Source organism: Panthera onca, chromosome B2 (assembly GCF_046562875.1).
Source record: "Panthera onca isolate mPanOnc1 chromosome B2, mPanOnc1 haplotype 2, whole genome shotgun sequence".
NCBI lineage: Eukaryota > Metazoa > Chordata > Mammalia > Carnivora > Felidae > Panthera > Panthera onca.
The window spans coordinates 9804898-9827114 of record NC_138343.1 but is presented as its reverse complement, the minus strand read 5'-3'; the positions used below and the strand labels follow the sequence as shown (position 1 = coordinate 9827114).

The following is a 22217-nucleotide window of genomic DNA, read 5'->3' as shown; positions in this document are numbered from 1 at the left end:
TTGACCAACTGCATTGCCAGACCTCACCCCCCTCTCATGAGCACCGCGAGGTTGTGTGTGTTCCTGTGTAAGAGGTTCTCTCTCACATACCAGTGGATGCACACTGTCCAGAGAAATCTGGCTGCATCACAGCACAAGATGCATCATTTCAAGTACCTTTAAGCTCATAATTAACACCGCTCATGTCGGCAGGGCCAGAAGATGCCCTTCCGAGTCTATTTCTCATCTCCCTAGACGGTCGACATCCTTATCTCACCACTGTCCCTGCCCCACGGGGATCTCTACTTCTTCCGGTGTCCGTTGTTAACTCAATCTAAGGCTTATGTTCTCACATAGGTTTCAAGTGTGGTTCAATTGGTGTTGAAACACACGGGAATCCTCCGAGATCCTGCTTCCCTCCTCTGTGGCCCACGTATTATTCTCCCTATTTCTGCTGCGAGTTTCAAGTACGTCTTTCGGCATTTAGCTTCTGACTTTGAAAAATCTCGACGAATCCAGAACGTACGACAGCCTGATGCTAGGGGCAGCTCACCTGGCTTCCCTCCACAGTAAGACATGTTTACAGATGACAAAGGCCAATGCCTAAGCAGGACCACGGGAAGTTGGTCACTCTGTCTCGTAGTCGACCAGATGGCAAAAGTGTAGACTGCACTTGGCAGGTACGATCAGGCTTGATGGCATCTTACTCAGAGTCCCCAGTGACACTGAAGAATGTGCGTACTTTCACCTATTCTCTGAAGAAGACCCTCGACACATCCCCTGTGAGATGGGTTTTCTGTGGTACCAATGTTCCACCAGTCTGCTCACGGGACCCTTTTAAGTTGGTATGTGCTCTTGTCTGTATGATTCTTCAGGAACAAGGAGCTCTTTTTAAACATAGGGTGGCTGGGGCGCCTGGGTGGCTCAGTCAGTTAAGCGTCTGACGTCGGTTCAGGTCACGATCTCGAGGTTCTTGAGTTCAAGCCCACGTCAGGCCCCGTGCTGACAGCTCAGAGCCTGGAGCCTGCTTCAGATTCTGTGTCTCCCTCTCTCTCTGCGCCTCCTCTGCTCCTGCTCGGTCTCTCTCTCTCTCTCTCAAAAATAAATAAACATTTAAAAAAAAGTAGGGTGACTGACATACCCTCTTCCCAAGTAGTTTATGAAAAGAAAAGGAACCAACTAAGAGGATATTGTTTTGTAAGCTGGCCTTAAAGAAAACAAAGCAAAACAGAACAGAACAAAAGCTATTTTCTCAGATAAAGTTTCTCCTGGAACAAATTCAGTATGTAGCTATTCGGATAACACTCTCTGTGTCATGCTCTTAAAACACAGATGAAACACTGAAACAGGATGCCTGCCTTCTCAGATGCTACTTAAGAACCCTGAACCCCAGAATTAAAACGTAAACATTTTAATGCCTTTTTAAATCACTTCTGCCCCATCCCAGTCTTCAAAATCAGATGTTGCCATAAGACAGAAAAAGATACCATCTCACAATCAAACGTCTCAAAATTTACCACAAGGAACATATTACTGTTCGTTAGTTGATTAGACTTGGTGAGAGATTTCTTATGTATATTTGGCTTTTGTGTTGATGTTCATTACCATTGAGTAGGAACTTTCCAATACCCTTAATTATCTTCCAAATATTTAAAACAAGTTCAAGTCAAGTACAAAAGTAAAGGTCGTGTATGTGATCAAAGATAGCACACGATGGAAACAAAGTTACTTCCATCATAGCCTACATAAAATACAGAGGACTTTCAGGGCTCCTGAGTGGCTCAGACGGTCAAGCGTCCGACTTCGGCTCAGGTCATGATCTCACAGTCCGTGGGTTCGAGCCCCGCATCGGGCTCTGTGCTGACAGCTGGGAGCCTGGAGCCTGCTTCGGATTCTGGGTCTCCCTCTCTTCCTGCCCCTCCCCCACTCATGCTCTGTCTCTCTCTGTCTCAAAACTAAATAAAACCATTAAAAACTTTTAAAAATAAAATAAAATAGAGAGGATTTTCAGAAAACATAAGGAGCAGTATAATTGCCCGCCCCTGATTTGGGAGACTATTATTTGCTCTTCCCACAGCCCATCCCAGCCCCAACTCAAAATAGCATTTAAAATAAAGTGAAACCACCTACAACTACAGCACAGTGTGGAAAATCTTTTTGGAGAACTTTGTTCTCCGAGATTCTACAAAGTGTGGGTCAGATTGGATCACCCCTCCGTTTCATTTTCTTAATCGTTGTAAGTAATTTAAGAATTTCATGAGATCCTAAACCTACCCTGTTGCAATCTGATAATTTTAATGAGAAAAATCATCATGTTCGCGTACAAGGCAACCCATGGGACACATTTATTATGGGGAAAAAAAAATCTATCTTTAGGAAACATATTACCACTAAGACTTAAAATTAAGAAAAATAAAATATCCCTCCCCCTACCCTAGAATTGGTGAACAACGTCTTCACAAAGTATCTCAAAGGTTTCCTTTATTTTCTAACGTGGAAATTCTTGGGACTCAAACACAAGTCAGTCAAGGAATCGGATGCTGACAATATGAGACGGGTGAAGAAATTAACGTTTCTGCTAGGAGAAAGCCCCGCCTCCATGGAGGGAAAATAAAAGTGCTTGGGGGCGAGGAAGGGGAAAGAAAGCCCCAGTGAGTTTAATAAGTGCCATTATTGCCGAGAAATCTAAAAGGGTGATAATGTGAATCACGAGAGAAATGCAATAGGGCAGCTATTTGAAATTTGTTTTTCACACATTTTGTGCAAAAACAACCACTCTTGCAAGAAAGGTCAATCTACCCACACGTTAATCTCCAATCAAGCAGCACTCTGAGAATCCAAATGTGATTGCAAATCTCCCGCATGCCAAGATGAAGAGATTTTTCATTGCAACCTATTACTACCAGCATTTTACATTCATTATGGTCAGAGGTTGAAGTGCACACTGGGTATTTGGCTGGTGCTGAATTCCAGCACTCCCCTCATTATACTGGAATAGAATTAACATATGAACACACACACACACACACACACACACACACACACACACTCACAGCTATGCTATAGTAACATGGAAGCATATGACTTACCCTGGCCCAAGGAAGGAGACTCAGACTTAGGCTTCCTCCCCAACCTTATTTCACTGCCCTGAACTATTGCGGGGGCCCCTCTCAGCGCCCCACAGCTTGCCGCATGTTCTGGAATAACTAGGCGCAGCAGGAAGAGCGGGAGCAACGTGCAATTAACAGAGGCTGTCCCTGCTTTTGTTAATTCGAGTCAGACCCTGAAACTTTCTGTACTTCAACACCTGCGGTCGGGCCTTAACCTCCTTTTTTAAAAAGAGTTCAAGAACTTTATTTTAAAATAGCAAATGCAATACACAGGGGGAAAAGTGGGTAAAACAAATAAACAGCTACCGTAACCCACACTCCTGGCAAGACGAAACAGACTCTCAGATTTGCCCCTTCTTCTGAAACATAAATACCTCCCTCCCTGCAGCCGTAACCAGTATTCCTGAAACGCATCGTATTTACTTCCTTGACTTTCTTTGAGGTTATATGATTTTATATGCCTAAAATATGGTTGAAGTACACCTGTTTTTAATGATGTGATTCAATTCACATAGAATATATTCCATCATGCCTGGATTTTTTTGTTGTTGGTGTTCAATAGTATATCTTTAAGACTGACCCACCTTCTTTTGTGAATTGGCAGTTTGTTCATTTTTTATTATTGCATACTATTCCAATGTATATGTCATGATTGACTTGCTTGTTTGATTATAAATTGACATTTGGACTCTCTCTCTCTCTCTCTCTCTATATATATATATATATATACACAATATATTTATATATATACACAATATATTTATATATATACACAATATATTTATATATATTCAATATATACATTGACTGCAGCTGTGAAAAGTCTGGTATGTCAGATATATGCTGGTATGCGTATATAGGAATATATTGGGGATGTATGCATAAAAGTGAAATTACTGAGGGGTGCCCGGGTGGCTCGGTTGGTTAAGCATCCCACTTCGGCTCAGGTCATGACCTCACAGCTCATGGGTTTGAGCCCCGCGCCAGGCTCTGGGCTGACAGCTCAGAGCCTGGAACCTGCTTCCGATTCTGTGTCTCCCTTGCACTTGTGCTCTTTCTCTGTCTCATAAATAAAGAAACATTAAAAAGAATTTTAAAAAAGAGTGAAATTACTGAATCACAGGGTATACATATGATTAGCTTTACTAGACACAAGCAAACAATTTCCGAAGTCTCCATCCCACCAGCAAAGCCTGAGAGTTCTTATTGTTTACCTACCCAGTAACACTTAGTTGTATTTTGGTTTTTGTTTTATTGATGGCCTAAATGACAGTCCTTTCCTATTTAAATACAATAGTTTGAGGAAGAAGCTCTCCCTGGGCTTTGCAAGCCTCTTACAATCCTCAAGCACTGACCTACTCCAGAGGTCATCAAAACTTCCTCGATCTCGTCAGCGTGCACTACGACTAGAGAAGCCCTTAATTTAGAACTTCTTCACATGATAAATTGCATTCATTCTAAAAGCGCTATGATATTTTACAAAATCTGGAGAAAAGTCCAGAGACAAGAGACTACATTTTTATCAAAGATCCAGTAGGCGTATAAATAAAATGAGATTAGAACCAACAGTTTGGCACTCTGTAAATCACCTAAATCAACTAAATAAACACCAGATTCTGCACACACACACACACACACACACAAAATCAGGTCTTATTAATGTATCTGACAGTGTTCATCACAAAGAAGAATAAATTGGGGAAAAACAGTGTGGGAATATGGGAATTAAATAAAGAAAAAGCCTGCTCCTTCTTAATGTCTGTCTCCTCCTGTACACACACACAGACACACACACACACACACACACACACACACACACACACACACACTATTTCACTCACCACCTCCAGCACTAATTAGTGAGTGACTTCTTTCCCTTGAAATGCTGACAAGTTCCAGTTGAATACATTAAAAAGAGAAAATTGAAAATTATTTGAATATTGTTAGTATTTTTCCAAGAATGCACTTCTCTCATGACGGAGTTCCATATACACAGAACTATACCCAAAATGTGAATTTTCTTCGTGAGGTTCCTGCTGAACAGGGCTCTGTGTGAAAATCCCGTATGTTTCCTAAATAACTTTTTTGTTTTCTACTTAGAAAACTGACACGAACAATAGATGTTCATGTGAAGGTGCAAAAACTTGATGAAGAATTTGCTTTGCAAGTTTCCAAAATCAGGACTATGACTTTCCTTACCTAGATCTATTTAGACATGAGAATTAATCAAAACTTTATTCTTTATTTGGGATATTACTTATTATTGTGTATTTCGTCACTCAGGGAAGATCCTACAATGCGTAGATTACAACAATAGTTAACAGGGGGAAGGGGGGGCACCTAGGTGCCTCAGTCTGTTGAGCGTCTGACTCATGGTTTCAGCTCAGGTCATGGTCCCGGCACCATGGGAGGGAGATCCACACCGGGCTCTGCACCGAGCATGGAGCCTGCATAAGATTCTCTCCCTCTCTCTTTCTCTCTCTCTCTCTCTCTCTCTGCCCCTCCTCCCCCCCACTCACACACGCTCTCAAATAAAAAAATAATAATAAATAAACATAGTTAGCTGGGAGATGCAATATTTATCACTGATCGCCCTTGTGACATGAACTCATTTATAAAGACTAGTAAGAGATTTAAGGTGGTCTTAATCAGAAGGGGCCAGTGGTTCACAGTTATCACATTTATCTGAGGGAGCTTTGAAAATGCAGGTATTGTAAAAATTCTGATTTAAAGGTGTTAGGGTATCATATTTTTTCATCACCATGGTTACCCTGAAACCTAGCCAATGTTAAAAATTAATGAGATAAGGAGGGAGAAGAAATCTAGAAAAAATCAAACGCCCAAAGAACCAATCCCCCTTAACTTTGAGAGTTTTTAGGTTATTAACATTCGAGTTAGTATATCAAATATACGGTGTCATATATTCATGATATTCCTCCCACATCTCCTGTCCCCTCCAAGCCACTGTAATAAAGAAATATGACCATGAGTTTGTCAGTCTGAACCCTATGTCTGTTCACAAAGCCTGTATTTCAGCTGAATTCATTCCCCCCCTTTTTTCTACAATAACGAGGACTGTATTTCCAAGGGATTCTTGCATTCTACCATGTTCTATTTTATGATAACTTTCTTCTTCATACTCCCATTACATCCAATATTTTTGCTTTCTCAAATATGAAAGAACTGAGAAACCAAATGGGTCAAATGTTAGTTTTCTTTCAAGCCACAACAATGTTGATGTACCCCTTTCTTTGAAGAAAAATATGACAGTGTGCGCTACTAAAAACGGGACAATTCAGGGGCGCCTAGGTGGCTCAGTCGGTTAAGCATCTGACTTTGGCTCATGATCTCATGGTTCATGACCTCCAGCCCCGAGTCGGGCTCTGTGCTGACAGTGCAGAGCTTAGGGCCTGCTTCAGATTCTGTCTCCCTCTCTCTCTGCCCCTCCTCCACTCACGCTCTGTCTCTCTCTCTCTCTCTCTCTCTCAAAAATATATAAACATTAAAAAATTTTAAAAATGGGACAGTTCATAAAAGAAACAAAGAACAACAGATTAAAAACCTGCGTATTTTATCAGATTATCAAAATTTTACTGGGATAATATGTACTGTTACAAAGGTAAGTGAAACCAGAATCCCAGTTATACTTTATTCAAAACAACCAACATCCCATAATTCCCCCAGACACACACTGGCCAGGTTCCAACCCAAAAGCAATGGGTGTGTCCAATCCTACCAATGCCAGCCTATCCAGTCTAAGAGAGACTGACATTTCCAACACCAAAGTTACAGTAACAAGGAAAATAGAGGCCACTAAATTCAAACCATAAAATAGTTCACTATAATTTTGCATTTTACCTTTCCAAGTAATCAATATTTTTTTTCTTCTGGACCGAATCTCATAGTTTCTATTAAACCAATGCAAGCTAAAAATATGGTCATCCTAAAAGACAAAAAGAACGAAGGACCAGATGATTCCCATATAGCCAAACTAGAATTTTATGATTGATTCTATAAAGATAATAATTAATCTTCTGAATTCTAAATGGCAGACACTAAGCAGAATAAGGAAAGATAAGAACCACTACGATAATAGATCATTAAGACGCAGTATGCTTTTCTTGAATGACAAAATGTTGTCTCTTTCCCTCTGAAAACAACAAAACTATTAGCGAAAGCATTATCTGAATGGCCTATTAAAGCCAAGGAACTAATAAAAACCATGAGATTATCTTCAATGACTAAAAATCGCCACCCATTATAAACATATCCAGTCATCTGAAATTGCTTCCAAGAAAATCAGAAATACACACCATTTTGCGAGGCTGGTGGTGGATTTCTTTCCCTTCACTGTGAAAGTACTTTCTCTGTCACAAGTGATTTCTCTTTCTCCCCCCCCCCCCACAAATAAAGAAATAAACGCAAACATTTGTAAACACTTAAAAGTCCCTGCAGTGAGAGCTAGTCTTCAGAGTAAACAATGTCAGTTTTAATTTTTTTTTAATGTTTATTTATTTTTGAGAGAGAGAGAGAGAGACAGAGTGTGAGTGGGGGGGGGGGGGGGCAGAGAGAAAGGGAGACACAGAATCCAAAACAGCTCCAGGCTCTGAGCTGTCAGCCCAGAGCCCCACATGGGGCTCAAACTCACGAACCCTGAGATCACGGACCTGAGCCGAAGTCCTGAGTCGAAATCGGATGCTTAACCGACTGAGCCACCCAGGCGCCCCACAATTTCAGTTTTAAAGAAACAAGACATTTGAGTTTACCAGGAAAAGTCATTCTTATCCCTTCCCTGTGTTCTAGAAACTAAGTATACCAAAGTGAAGACATACGTGAAATGTGGTTTAAAAAACAAACAAACAAAAAAACATTCCAGATAAAAATTTGATTCTCAGAACTAGTGTATGGACTTGATTTTCCCTGCCCAGATAAGGGCATCATTCTCCTTGTGGTCAGCAAATGGGGAAGAGTTTTAGTTGTTTTGTTTTGTTTTATTTTATTTTGCTTTCCCTCTAGCTACATTTGAGATTCTAAAGGGCCCTCTCTATAATACTTGAAAACAAACTTGTCATAGTTGCTTATACCCCTAAATGGAAATAACAGTAATATGTTTAGAAAATTCGTGTTGAAATTGTTTTAACATGTTTTCGTTGTAAGCATGATTGTTTAAACCAGTACCTAGGAGCTAGTGAACTCCTCTGAACCACACAACATGAATTCTATATGTCTTATTTCTTTAAAAAAAAAAAAATGCGTGTGTATGGTAGAAGTAAATATCATGGAAAAAAACCATTTCAAGTGCAAAAGTATAATCCATATTCTAAATATTTAGGTATATAACTAAACTTACAAAAAAACAATGGAGGGGTATCCCTGAAGGCTGAAAACATCTAGAAATCTTGAATTTGTAGTGAGCCAAGCACTGAAATTAGCAATACCCTTAAGACCATCTGCTAAATCATGACGTCATATGGTTCCACACCTTCATGGGAAGCAGGAGACAAAGCCTACAGTTGGCCCCAGGATAGAAGCTAGAGCAGATCCTCTGGTGAACGGATAGCAAAGAACAAACTGAGAGAGAAAAAGAGAAAACCCACAAAGGAAGATGGTGTTCAAATGTGCTCACCAGGTTTTTGACTTGGGATAAAGAGGGTAAAGTCTCCACTAAGATTTCATAATCACAAACCACAGTTCATGCAGCATTCGGGCTGGAATTCATGCTATGTGCATAACTCTGAAAACCTCAAGCTGAAAATTATTAAGTTGGGCTTCATTGCAGTGACTCCGGGAACCTGGCATAAACAAAGGTAAAGCCTCACTAAGAGGAACCATTTTCAACCTAGACCTCCTAGAACAGGCACGATCAAGTTAAATTCCCACAACTGAAAAGAAAATACACATTTTCTGAACCAGGAACTAGGCCTCAGAGAAATAACAAATCACAATTCAGGCCTCTGAACACTACAGAGATTATAGAGGGTGCTGGGATTGTTTCACAAGGACAAGAGACCAACACAATGAGAGGCATTTGAAAAATAACCACATAGATGCTAAGCACAAGAAGTCAGAGAAAGACCAATACCATGGGATTTCATTCACATTTGGAGTTTAAGAAACAAAATACACGAGCAAAGGGAAAAGTGAGAGAGAGAGGCAAACCAAGAAACGGGCCCTGGGTTTTTTTAATGTTTATTTATTTTTGAGAGAGAGAGAGAGAGACAGAGTGTGAGTGGGGGGAGGGGCAGACAGAGAGGGAGACACAGAATCCGAAGCAGCCTCCAGGCAGCACAGAGCCCGACGCGGGGCTCAAACTCACAGACTGTGAGATCATGACCTGAGCTGAAGTCGGATGTTTAACTGACTGAGCCACCCAGGTGCCCCACTAGGAGGTAGACTCTTAACTCCAGAGAACAAACTGATGGTTGCAGGAGGGGAGATGGGCAGGGAGATGGGTACAGTAGGTGATGGCGATTAAGAAGGGGCACTTGTGACTAGCACCAGGTGTTGCACATAAGTGACGAATCACTAAATTCTACTCCTAAAATCACTATTACATTGTACGTTAACTAACTGGAATCCTTTAAATAAAACCTTGAAACTAAAACAGTAACAACAACACAAACAAAACCCAACCAAACAAAAAGAAATAATAAAATAAGCTGTTGTAAATTCCATAGTACATTATTTGTGAGAGTAATTAAAATAGCCCATTATTTACAAAAGTAATTATAAAATGTATGTATATGTGTATTATATGTAATTTTCTCCAAATAGAGGCATGCTTCAATAAAGAATTATTCAATCACAAAAAAAGGAAGGAAGTATATAGTAGTTGAAAATAAAAATTTAATAGAAAAGTGAAACAACTGGAAAGAGAAAACTAAAGACAAAATCAATGCATGGCAAGGAAAATCTGGAGAAATTATGCAGAATAAAGCCCTGAAGGATAAAGAGAGAGAAAATATAAGAGGTCGAAGTAATGGGTGATAAAAAGAGATAAGCTAATATTTATTAATAAACGTACTAGAAAGAAATAGAAGGAGAATGTGGGTGAGATAATATTTAAGGAAATATTGGCTAAAGTTTGTTTCAGAATTTTTTAAAAATGCAAATTCTCAGATTCTCAATATATCCAGAGCAGGATAAATAAACAGAAACTCATACCTGGACATACATCAAAAGTCTGCAGAGTACCAAAGACAAAAGATTATCTTAAAACAATCCAGAGGTTAAAAGGCAAATTAACGAAAGTAAGAATTAGACAGGTGGCTGACTTCTCAGTAGTAATGACACAAGTCAGAAAAGAGCAAAATGAATCAGCACACGCTAAGGAAAAATAAATGCCAAGCCAGAATTCTATATTCACTGACATTACAATTTAAGAATGTGTACAGAATAAAAGCATCAAACAAATTCTGAGTATATACTATTAAAAGAGACTCACTGAAGACATACCAATAGGATTTAATTTAGAAAAAATAAAACGGAGTAAAAAAGAAAGTCTGAAAGACAGAAAATAACAGTGAGAAACCCAAGAAGACAAATAAAAGTAAACCTGGGTTACCTAAACAATAAAGAAAGGACATTGAATATATAAAACTATAACATCTATTTTATGGGGTCTGAAAAACAAAAAGCCACTGAAAAATAATAGCAAATAAGGCAACAGAAGAGTAATGAGACTTCAAGTATTTTAAAATAACTATATTATTAAGTGAGAGAGTGATTAAGATTCTTTAAAAAATGTTTTAATGTTTATTTATTTTTGAGAGAGAGCTCACAAGTGGGCATGAGCAAGCAGGGAAGGAGCAGACAGAGAGGGAGACACAGAATCTGAAGCAGGCTCCAGGCTCTGAGCTGTTAGCACAGAGCCTGATGTGGGGCTCAAACTCACCAACGGCAAGATCCGGACCCGAGCCAAAATGGGTCACTTAATCGACTGAACCACCCAGATGCCCCAAGATTCTTAACTTAAACATACAGAATACTGGACAACCTAGAAGAAATGGGTAAGTTTCTAGAAGCATATACTCCACCAAACCTGAAGTAGGAAGACTGATTACCAGCAATGAAATTGAATGAAACTGAATCAGTAATCAGTAATGAAAAAACTTCCAACCAACAAAAGTCCAGGACCAGACGGCTTCACAGATGATTTCTACCAAACATTTAAAGAAGAGTTCAAATCTGTTCTTCTCAAACTATTCAAAAAAATAGAAGAGAAAGGAAAACTCCCAAATTCATTCTATGAGGCTAGCTTTACCCTGATAGCAAAGCCAGACAGAGACACGACAAAAAAAAGAACTACGGACCAATATCTCTGACGAACATCGATGGAAAAATCCTTAATAAAATACTAGCACTCACCACGATCAAGTTGGATCTATTCCTGGGATGCAAGGGTGGTTCCGTATTCTCAAATCGATCAACATGATACATCACATTCATGAGACAAAGGATGAAAACCATACGATCATTTCAACAGATGCGGAAAACGCATTCGACAAAGGACAACATCCATTCCTAATAAAAACCCTCAACAAAGTAGATTTAGAGGGAACGCATCTCAACATAATAAAGGCCGTATATGAAAAACCTACGTCGAACATGATGCTCAATGGGGAAAAACTGAGCGCTTTTCCCCTAAGGTCAGGAACAAGACAAGGATGTCCACTATCAACACTTTTATTAAATATAATATTGGAAGCCTTAGCCACAGTCATCAGACAACAAAAAGAAATAAAAGGCATCCAAATTGATAAGAAAGGAGTCAAACTTTCATGATATGCAGATGACATGATGCTCCCATTTAGAGAACATCATCCATTTATTAGCCAAGTGAAGTGTTACCTGAGGGGCTCAGTCAGTTGAGCATGTGACTTGGGCTCAGGTCATGATCTCACAGTCCGTGAGTTCGAGCCCCGCGTCAGGTTCTGTGCTGACAGCTTGGAGCATGGAGCCTGCTTCATGTTCTGTGTCTCGCTCTCTCTCTGCCCCTCCATCGCTCACACTCTGTATCTCTCTCTCTCTCTCTCAAAAATAAATAATAATCATTAAAAACAAAACCTTCCCCATTAATAAACAAAAATAAAGAGGTGAATAAGAATACAGAACATAAATAGTAGCCTCAGGATTATGAGTTACATAAAATTATTCCTAACAATTGGAAAATACACATTTTCTGAAACTGCATGTAGAACATTGACAAAAACATAAAATGTTCTTTTATAAAAATATAATATTATCACAAAAATCAACAATAGCAGAAAACTTATTTAAATGACCATATACTTAGACAATACAAAAATGCTAAGTAACTCAGGAATGTTGGTAAAATGACACGCAGAGAGAAAATTAATGCATTCAATGCCTATATTAAAAAGGAGGGGCACTTGGGTGGCTCAGTCAGTTAAGTGTCCGACTTCGGCTCAGGTCATGATCTCATGCCTTGGGAGTTCGAGTCCTGCATCAGGCTCTGTGCTGACAGCTCGGAGCCCGGAGCCTGCTTTGGATTCTGTGTCTCCCTCTCTCTCTGCTCCTCCCCTGCTCATACTCTGTCTCTCTCTCTCTCTCTCAAAAATAAATAAAACATTAAAAAAATGTATTTTTAAAGAAGGAAAAGCTAAAAAATACTGAACTAAGAAGATAACTTAAGTTTCAAAGACAGAATGGACTCAAATAAAGTATATGGGGTGAAATAACAAAAAGAAATCAGAAAATAATAAAATAGGAAAAACAAACAAACAATAGAGGATCACAAACAGAAGCTGACCTTTTAGAGAAGACCAATTTAATTGACAAACCTCAGGAAAGCTTGAGTAATAAAAGAGAGCAAATAAACAATATGGAAATGGAAAGGGTGCATAACTACAGGTGCTTCAAACATTTAAAAAGTAGGAAAAAAAATTATCTACTTTATGCTATCAAAAACATTGAAATAGATTCTTAGGGAAATATATATATATGTATACATACATGTATATATGTAAATATAAATATATATTATTATAAATATATTTATTAATGTGTATATATTTACATATATTTACATACATACATATATATATAAAAATCTTGTCAAATGGACTAAAGAACTAGACCACATGAATAGTTTTAAAACCATTAAATAAATTTAATCAGCAGTTTAAAATATCCCCATAAATGAAACACCAGGCCCAGGGAAGTTCAATTCATTATTCATAGACAGATAATTCCAGTCTTACACATAATATTTCAGAAAATATAAAAGGAAGAAACATTCCTCAACTTATTTTATGTGGCTAGTATGATTTTGATATAAACCCAGGAGAGGAAAGTATAAAAAAGGAAAATTACAGGCCAATTGCACTCATAAATACGGGTATATAATCTCCCTCAACAAAGTATTAACAAAACAAATCCAGCAAGCACAGTCAAAAAAAGTAAACATAGCCAAAATGGACTATACCAAAAGTAAAAACTTCTTCATCAGAGACAACAATCAACAGAGTGAAAATGGCATGCTACAAAATGAAAGAAAATATTTATTTGCAAATCATATACCTGATGAGAGGTCAATACACAGAATATATAAAGAATTCCTACAATGAAACAACAGCAACCATAACAACAACTCACAAATAACCTGATTTAAAAATGTGGGAAGAACTCGAATAGAGGATCTACAAATGTGCTACAAGCATATGAAGAGAAGCTTACGATCACTAATCATTAGAGAAAGGCAGGTCAAAACCACAAGATATCATCTCAGACATCTTAGAACTGCAACTATTGATACAACAGAGAATAACAATTGTTGGCAAGGACGGAGAGAAATCGGAACCCTCTTACAGTGCTAGCAGGAATTTAAATGGTACAGCTGCTATGGAAAATAGCATAGTTGTTCCTCAAAAATTAAAAATAGAATTACCATATGATCCGCAATTCCGCTTCTGGGTATTTATCCAAAAGATTTGAAAGCAGGATCTTAAGAGGTGTGTGCACAACTAATATTCACAGCAGCACTATTCACAATGGCCAAGAGGTGGATACAGTCCAAAGACAGATGAATGTATAAACAAAATGTGATATGTACATACAATGGAATATTATTCCATCTTTAAAAGGAAGAAAACTTTTTTGAATGTTTTGTAATTTTTTTTTTTTTTCTTTTTTTGAGAGAGAGACACACACACAGAGCATGAGCAGGGGAGGGGCAGAGAGAGAGGGAGACACAGAATCTGAAGCAGGCTCCAGGCTCTGAGCTGTCAGTACAGAGTCTGACACAGGGCTCGAACTCATGAACCATAAGATCATGACCCGAACTGAAGTTGGATGCTTAACCGACTGAGCCACCCAGGTGCCCCAGAAGGAAGAAAATTTTGACACATGCTGCAACATGAATGCACCTAAAGGACATTCTGCTAAGTGAAATAAACTAGTCACAAAAGACAAGCACTGCGATTCCATTTACTTGCGGTATCCAGAATAGTCAAACTCATGCAAACAGAAGGTAGAATGGGGGTTGCCAACGACCTAGAGAAGGAGAACATGTGGAGTCATTTAATGGGGACAGAGTTTGGCAAGATGAAAAAGTTCCAGAGATCTGTTTCACAACAATGTGAACATACTTCACGCTACTGAATGGTACGTTTAAAAATTGTTAAGGGGCACCTGGGAGGCTCAGTACCCAAGCATCTGACTCTTGATTTCAGCTCAGGTCATGATCTCACTGGTCATGAGATCGAGTCCTATGTCGGGTTCTGTGCTAACAGCAAGAACCCTGCTTGGGATTCTCTCTCTCCCTCTGTCTTTGTTCTTCCCCCACTCACGCTCTCTGTTTCTCTAAAAACAAATAAATATTTTAAAAAATAAATAAAAATAAAAATGGCTAAAATAGTAAATTTTATGTTTTTGAACACAATTAAAATTCTTTAAATGCCAATTTAGTTTAGCCAGGGAATGTATAGTTGGTTCAATATTAGAAATTTGATTAACGTAATTTACGTTGGTAACAAAGGAAATAACAAAGGAAATAGTAACAAAGTAACAAAGGAAATAAGATTAACTCAAAAGACGAAAAGTTTGATAAAACTCAATATTCATTCTTCATTCATTCTGCAAAAAGGCGTAATGAACCTTCTTATCAAAGGCTGTCTTCTACACATGTGCACACATGAAGCTTACAACTCACATCATATTTAGTGGCAAAACGTTAAGGATTCCTTCGGAAATCATGGATAAGGTATATTTGCCTGCTGTCAGTATTTCTATTTAATGCTATCCCTAAGGTCCTATCTAGTGCAATAAAAATGGTTGGACAGGGTAGTGGGGGTCAGGAAGGTATACAGCAGGAGAAGGAAAGATGTGGAAGGGAGGCAGCAAGGGAGAGGTGCACAGAGGAAGGGAAGAAGAAAAGCAGAAGAAAAAGAGAAAAAGGAAATGAAATGTTAAAGCCATAAAGAAAGGAAAAAATAAAACTATTATTGTCTTGTATGACGATTTTTGTATGGTTTACAAGTAACCAAATGAATCTACAAATAAATTAGCAAATTTAGTGAGACAGTTCAGAGTTGCTAGATGTGGTTGTTACATAAAAGCCAATTACCTTTCTGTACAATAGCGACACGTAGAGCCTTTCATTATTTCAAATATGCCATTTTCAGTAGCGCCGAATATAAAGTATCCAGAACGAAAGTCACATGAGACTTTTCGGAAAAACTTACCAACTTTTGTTCAAAGACATTAAGGCAGAGGTAAGTAAATGGAGAGATTTATCATATTTACAGACCACATCATTCAACACGGTAACATGGCGAGAATGTCCGTTCTCCCCAGTTTGGGCCATACAGTCACGGCAATTTCAACCAAAATTCAGAAGAGGCCTTATACAGGAATTAACACACTAATTCTGAAGTGTGCATGAAAGAGCAAAAGACCAAAAACGGTCAAGACACTCTGGAAGAGGAGTCAGGTGAGAATTTATCCTCTGCCAAAAGACTAAGAAGCCAGTTTTTCATTAAAACGGTGCAGAATTAGGGCATGTATCATCAAATAAACTAATACTACACAACCGAGAGCCACGAAACAGACCCAGACGAACGCGCACACTGAGTATATGACAGAAGTGACATCGGACACCAACAGAAAAGCAGGAGCTATTTCATAAATCACGCTGGGGTAGCCTGTTGTTCCCATAGGGCAAACAATGGAACCTGATCTCTCCTTCACACCTCATAAAAAAAACAATTTCAGACTGATCGAGGGCTTACTACTTTTATAAAAAGAATGTGACAATGTCTTTTTGAGAAAAAGGATTTCTGAAACAAGACACAAAAAATGAAACCATAAAGAAAATGATTGGTAAGTCATTTGTAGCCAAGAACTTGTTTATCAAAAGATGCCTAAAAAAGGATGAAAATCCCAGTCACAGAGTGAGAATGATTACTTGTAATGCATACAGTCATCATAGGATTTGTATGAGAATGCTCCTAATAGTTGATTTTAAACACAGGGCACTGGGGTGGCCCGGTCTGTTAAGCATCTGATGTTTGATTCCAACTCAGGTCACGATCTAAGGGTGGAAGGATGGAACCCTGCATCGGACTCTGTGCTGGGTGTGCAGCCTGCTGAGGATTCTCTCTCTCTCTCCCTCTGCCCGTCCCCCCCGCCCCGCCCTCTCTCTCTCTCAAAAAGAAAAAAAAGTAGAAGGGTAGAAAATTACCTGGGAAAGAAAAATACAGGGTATCAGTTTACGGATTACTAATTTGCTAACAAAAATTATAGATCAAGCAGAATAGAAATTAATAATACATCATAAAAGGAAGATGCCCTAGAGATAATATGACGTCTTTGCACCAGGAGATAAGCACAATGATGATCATTGTGGCATTATTTATAACAGCAAAAATCAATGAAAACAACGAAGATGTCTACCATCGGGAGAATTGGTAGATAAAACAGAAATACAACGGAAAGTGCATTCAAGGCTCACCATTCTTAGCTAAAGGAGTGCCCTGGTTCAAAGGCTTCTTCTCTGGTTAATTCTCCCTCTCCCTCTGGAGATTAAAATCTGTTATTTCTGGATATCTGCCCTCTACGCTATATTTATATACAACTGGCCCACTGGACTCAAACCACAGTTTTATTTCAAAACTAGAAAATACTCTAGAGCCCCATTTGTTTCATCATTTTCCACTTTCTCTCATCGGCTTCTCACCTCCATCTCCCTGCCGCACAACAAAGACACACACACACACACACACACACACACACACACGTTTCTTGTCACGAGCTGCACTTGACTTCCAAAAAATTCAAGTGTCTTAAGATACCTGTGGAAATGTCCACTGCCTCCCTGGGATGACAGCTTAATGCTTTTAAAATCCTAACTCTATATTTAGGACGAAGAAAACAATTTTTCAACACCTGAACCAAGAGCAGAGGATGATTAAGATACAAATTTTATGTGCCAGTTTATTTTATTTCTAATTATATTCTTAGTAAATGATGTTAATATTTAATAGGAATGACTTTGCCACTCAGTGCTTTGCCCAGTAAAAACCAGAGCCCTTAGCATTTTATTGGCACTAAAGCAGTCAGCTGTAACACAGGATAACAGCAAGGGTAAAGAAATTCTGCTCCGTCCCTAAATTAAATGTCTCCTCAATGACTTGAGTGCTCAGGTAGAAAGAGCAGTTGCTCAAAGAAATTGGCTCCTTTACAATGAAAAACAATCAACATAGCATTTTCCGCAAATCCAAGGAGACTGCAACATATGTAGAGGAGATGACAATAATTTTAAAAGGTGTTGACAATATTATCATAATAGAGGCACCTGTTTAAACCAGAGCTGACCCTCTTGCATTATGTGGTTGAAGGAAATCCAAGCAGATGCTATACACGTAATCCAGAAAGAACCCCAAGGATCACCCACCCCTCGTGCTTGTCATCGAAAGATGGGTAACATGACTTATTCAACAAAGTACATTCAACAGCATCACCCTCCGCCCGCAACATATAATGTCACAAAACTAGTCACTGGGAAGCACCTGGTCCCCAGAACAACGTTCTCCGGCATGTCGTGATACCTGGTCAACCAAGATCAATTTTAGCGGTTCATTTATTTCACGGAACAATTTACATATGATTTCCTGAGCGTTATATTTCCTTAATGCATATAAAAATATGACTTGAGAAAAATTCCTCCTGTAATTTCAGGTTACTATTTGTCTTGCAACTTGAATGGCATGTGTCCATGGTCAAGTGGCTAACACAGTATGACTTCATACAGAAGATCTATCTTCAACCATATTTTCCTAGCAGGTAAACAGAACCTAACTTAATGTCAAGTTCCTAATTGAGACGTCATCATCAAAATAACTTGTTTTTACGTGTCTATTTATGTGTGGCTCTATACCAGTGACTATGAAACCTCAGAATTAAAACATCATATGATTTCACTCATATGTGGAATTCAGGAAACAAACCAGATGAACATAGGGGAAGAAAAGAAAGATAAGATAAGAACAGAGATTGAGGCAAACCATAAGAGACTCTTACATACAGAGAACAACTGAGGGTTGCTGGAGGGGAGGGGGGTGGGGGGGACAGTTTGACAGGTGATGGGTATGAAGGAGGGCACTTGCTGGGATGAGCACTGGGTGTTATATGTAAGTGTAACTGCGTTCTACTCCTGAACCAATGTTAATTAACTTGTTAACTACCGTGAATTTAAATAAATAAGTAAATAACATTTAAATTAATTTTAAATTAATTAATTAATTTATTTATTTAAATGTCTCTCCCTCATAGGATATGCAATTTAAAGTCAAATAGAAGGGGCACCTGGGAACTCTTGATTTCGTCTCAGATATGACCCAGGGTCATGGGATCAAGCCCCATGTCAGGCTCTGCACTGAGGGTCAAGCCTGCTTTAGATTCTCTCTCTCCCTCTCTCTCTAAGGAGCCTGGGTGGCTCAGCTGGTTGAGTGTCCAACTCTTGATCTCAGCTCAGGTCATGATCTCACGGTTCATGAGTTCGAGCCCCATGTCAGGCTCTGCACTGACAGCTCGAAGCCTGCTTGGGATTCTGACTCCCTCTCTCTCTGCTCCTCTCTGACCCCTCCCCTGCTAGTGCTCTCTCTCTCAAAATAAATAAACTTAGAAAAAAAAATTCTCTGCCCCCTCCCTTGTTCACACTCTGTGTCTTAAAGAGACAGAGAGAGAGAGAAAATGTACATATTAAAGACCCCAAGATCAAATACAGACACTAAAACATAAGCCAGTAAGTAAAGTATGTTCAATTATATCAAATGGTTAGATGAATAAGGGAGTTATGAGAGTTTTTTTTTTTTTTTAATGGTTAAGTTTTCATGAAAATCTCTCTCTGTCTTGAAGGTTTATTCAGGAGTTGGGTTTGAAGAGCTGTCTTAACAAAGGAGAAGGAGCCTGAGGAGGATTTCAGGGAAAGAGAACATTCAGGAAGAAACCAAGACTAGGATAATTAAGAAAAGAGGCATGAGTGCTAAGATGGCCAAGGGGCAAGTTCAGTGCAGCAGACCTCGAGCGTCTCAATATGAGAAAACAAATATATTGCATGAATATACCACCATCCCTCAGGAACCCCATTCATCTGCCTAGCAGACCTGAATGGTGTTCAGAAAAACACTCTTATCTATTACTCAGGAAGATTTGACTCACTTTGAGTTCCCATGTAGGTCAAGCCAACAATCTTTAAACACCTATATTTGAGAAATATTTAAGAATAGTTCCTCAATCTCACTTAATTTCTAGCGTGGATGGTTCATCAGTCGCTATCGTTTTCCTCTAAGCCATTCTTGTAAAAAGGCAACTCTTTTATCATGTTGGGTTCGCTCACAATTATACACTTCTATGAATCTTTTAGGCTGGGCTTCTCCGAGACTGGTCTCGGAAAGAAGGCATCAGCGTCCCCAAGCAACTTGTGAGGATGGAAATTCCCAGGCTGCACCTCAGACCTGCTTGCGCACTCTGGAGGGGACGTGCGGCCATCTGTGTTTTAACAAGACCCTCGGGCAACTCCAGGCCTCACTCGAGTTGCAAACCACTGCTCTGTACCTGTTAGGTGATAGCACACACACGCTTGCTGTGGTCCCACTGTTAGGACACGCATTACCGCTCACCTGTAGAAACACTGCAGGGGGAAGGGGGAGGTTTTGTAGCTTCATCTTAACATTGATAACGGCATATTTATGTTGGTCAATAAATACTCCCCAAATGGTATAATGTTGTTAAATACCTAGGCACTGTAGATCCTAGTGGGTCGCGAAGCATTTGCCAATATATTGTCAATGCGGCTGAAAGATTTAATGAGCTCCCAAGGGTCTCCAATCTCTCTTGGGTCTCAGGTGAGGAAGACCTAGGAGGCTGAGACCTCACAGCATCTCCCGAAGTGACAGGTGGAGGAGGGCCCCAGGAGGAAGGTCTAGAAAAGTCTCCTGGAACATCTAAGAGTAAAAAAAAAAAAAAAGAGAGAGAGAGAGACAGTTTTAAAAAAAGGAAACTAGGCCTGAGATTTCTTTCTTGCTGGTCACCAGGCCTTTCTCCAGGCAGACCTGGGTCATCTCCAGTGGGCGGGGCGAGGCCTCACTGTCAGCATCTGGAAATGAATGCACTTATAGTGAGTGAGAAAATATCATTCCCCTTAAGTCTTAGTCTGATACCCATCAGTGGTACTTAACAACACCTTGTCGAAATACGAAAAATTAGAATAAAATAAAATAATAAAAGAAAATGTCTAAGACTGAATCGCAGAAAAATGATTATATATATATATATATATATATATATATATATATATTTTTTTTTTTTTTTAAGAAAATGTTCTAAACTGTAGCAAACTAAAAGAGACTTTTCTGCACGCTGGGCCAACACCCCACCAAGTGCCTGGAAAATCCTCTACCTGTGCCCACCCCACCCCCGTTCCCACCGTCCAGGGTAATGAAGACCTTCCTGCCTGTCACCAACACCAATTACCTCACCCGGACTTCACCGTTAAAAAGGGGGGAGGGGGGGAAATCACTATTTCAGCAGCGGTCATTTAAAAACAAGAAGAAGAAAGAAAAAAAAAAACCCGCACATCGACAACAATGGAGAACTCCCTCCAAAATTAGCCCACGCCGTCACATAAATTGGTTTTCTTTGTGATCTCAAATTGACTTGCAGCTCACTAGTTGGAAAATAGTTGCTGAGAAGCCGGGGCCTCCGGCTCGCGGATCCTGCCCGCCTTTCATCGTGTAAACAAACGCATCAGATTTAAAGCTTTCCCATAATTGTTATGCTAACCTTGGAGCGAAACCTCTCCATTTGCATTTGAAGGAGCTAAATATTAGGCAGGAAAGAAAGTGCTCTTTTTGAAAGCCTGAGAAAGTGTCCCCGCGCGGGGCTGGCCCGCCATCTGGGCCGCAGGCTGGGCGCGCAGCCCCCGCCCCCCGCTCCCCGGCTGGGGGCGCCGCCGGGGCCGTAATCTGGGGGCCGAGCGAGGCGGCGCGGCCTCGGCGGCCTGAATGGGGCCGGGGACGTGGGAGCCGGCCGTGCCCGGGGACAGGCAGCGCGCCGCGGACTCCGCTCCCGTTGCCCGGAGCGCGCCCCAAAGCGCCCACGTCGTGCTGGGGGCCACGCGAGCCGGGCCGGGGGCGCAGAGCTGCGTGCTCCCGGAAGCAGAAATTCACATCTTCGGGCCCGCTCGGCCCTGGAGCTCGCCGAGCCGCCGATGCGGCCCGTCGAGGCGAGGCTGCCCTTGCAAAGCGCACGGCTGCACATTCATCTCGGAGTAATTAGAAATAGAAACACCGCACCGTGGGAGCTGTTTCAAGACAGGAAGGAAGGCTCCAACTTCCCATCAGCCTGTTCTGGGGGGAATAAAGAAAAGCCAGGCGTCCCTCTCCCTCCTCGTGCAACCTGAACACAAAGCAGGTCTCCGGACTCAGGGGGGAAAAAAAGTCCCTCCTGGGAGGGTATCTGCGGCGGCATACAGCAGGAGAACAGAGCTGGAGGGGCTAAGATATTGCCAGATTGCGAGGACATAATTATTTTCTTTCACCACTTCCCATTTTCTTCTCATTTCTAATATAATTCAAAGGTGCTTTGATTTTTAAATGATGGTGCTGT

The 22217-nt window shown here is 40.1% G+C and overlaps 1 long non-coding RNA gene across 1 annotated transcript in view; it reads right to left on the bottom strand.

Moving 5' to 3' along the window:
• LOC132666686 (uncharacterized) overlaps positions 1-21853 on the bottom strand; it is a 149886-nt gene extending 128033 nt beyond the window's left edge. The window contains exons 1-2 of the long non-coding RNA XR_009604789.3: positions 21393-21853; positions 20347-20554 (exon numbers count right to left, since the gene is read on the bottom strand). This is a non-coding gene — a long non-coding RNA (uncharacterized LOC132666686). The remainder of the gene's footprint in view (positions 1-20346; positions 20555-21392) is intronic.
• Between the last annotated feature and the right edge of the window lie 364 nt (positions 21854-22217).